General features: G+C 40.7%; 1 protein-coding gene across 1 annotated transcript in view; it reads left to right on the forward strand.

Moving 5' to 3' along the window:
• Window positions 1-1,501, forward strand: part of Myo3a (myosin IIIA) — a 207,223-nt gene that overhangs the window by 85,764 nt on the left and 119,958 nt on the right. The gene's annotated exons all lie outside the window — the stretch shown is intronic.

Below are 1,501 nucleotides of genomic sequence, written 5' to 3' on the forward strand. Positions count from 1 at the left end.
GGGTCTTCCTACCTAGCCATGGCTGACTTGGAACTCACTATGTAGCTCAGGCTGCCCTCACCCTCACATCAACCCTCCTGTCCCTGACCCCTGCAGTGTGCTGAGATCGTAGATAACAGCAAACATATCTAGTTCATGCCCTACCCACATGAAACACAGAAGAAGTGGTACTCAAGAAGGATCAGATTAAGAGTCCTTTAATTACTGGCAGTCGAGAACAAGCTTATACCAAAGACTCTTTACACTGGAGAGGGGCAGGGTAGGGTTTAGAAAACCCCAGACCAAATGGCATCATTACAGAGGTGGCCAGATGGTAGAAGTTTGAAAAACTGCTCTTAACAAATGTTTCAAAGGCTCAGTTGGCTAAAGCAAAGACTTTCTTTGTTATTATTTTATTGAGTTATGTATTTTTCTCTACTCCCTGCCCTTCCTCTACCCTCCCCTCGTACCATCTCCCATGGTCCCCATGCTCCCAATTTACTCAAAGATCCTGTCTTTTTCTACTTCCCATGTACATTAGACCCATGTATGTTTCTCTTAGGGTCCTCACTGCTGTCGAGGTTCTCTGGGATTGTAAATTGTAGGCTGGATTTTCTTTGCTTTATGTCTAAAAGCCACTTATGAGTGAGTGCATATGATATTTATCTTTCTGGGTCTGGGTCACCTCACTCAGTATGATTTTTTCTAGATCCATCCATTTGCCTGGATATTTCAAGATGTCATTATTGTTTTCAGCTGTGTACTACTCCATAGTTAGTGTAAATGTACCACATTTTCCTTACCCATTCTTCAGTCAAGGGGCATTTACGTTGTTTCCAGGTTCTGGCTATGACAAATAATGCTGTTGTGAACACAGCTGAGCACATGCCCATGTGGTATGGTTGAGCATCCTTTGGGTATATACCCCAAAGTGGTATTACTGGATCTTGAGGTAGGTTGTTTTCAAATTTTCTAAGAAATTGCCATATTGAAATCCAAATTGGCAGTACCAGTTTGCACTCCCACCAACAATGGAGGAGTGCTACCTACACCCACATCCTCTCTAACATAAGTTGTCATAAGAGTTTCTGATCTTGGCCATTCTTACAGGTATAAGATGAAATCTTAGAGATGAAATCACTCTGATGGTGAAGAATGTTGAGAATTTCTTTAAATGTCTTTCAGCCATTTTAAATACTTCTGTTGAGAGTTCTCTGTTTAGGTCTGTAATCTATTTTTTTAATTTCATTATTTGTTCTTTTGATGACCAATTTTTTGAGTTCTTTGTATATTTTGGAGATCAGCCTTCTGTCCGAGGTGAGGTTGATGAAGATCTTTTCCTATTCTGTAGGGTGCCATTTTAACGTGTTGACTGTGTCCTTTGATTTACAGAAGCTTTTCAGTTTCAGGAGGTCCCATTTATTAAGTGTTTCTCTCAATGTCTGTGCTGCTGGAGTTATATTTAGGAAGTGATCTCCTGTGCCAATGTGTTCAGGTGTACTTCCCACTTTCTCTTCTATGA

Source organism: Microtus ochrogaster, chromosome 16 (assembly GCF_000317375.1).
Source record: "Microtus ochrogaster isolate Prairie Vole_2 chromosome 16, MicOch1.0, whole genome shotgun sequence".
NCBI lineage: Eukaryota > Metazoa > Chordata > Mammalia > Rodentia > Cricetidae > Microtus > Microtus ochrogaster.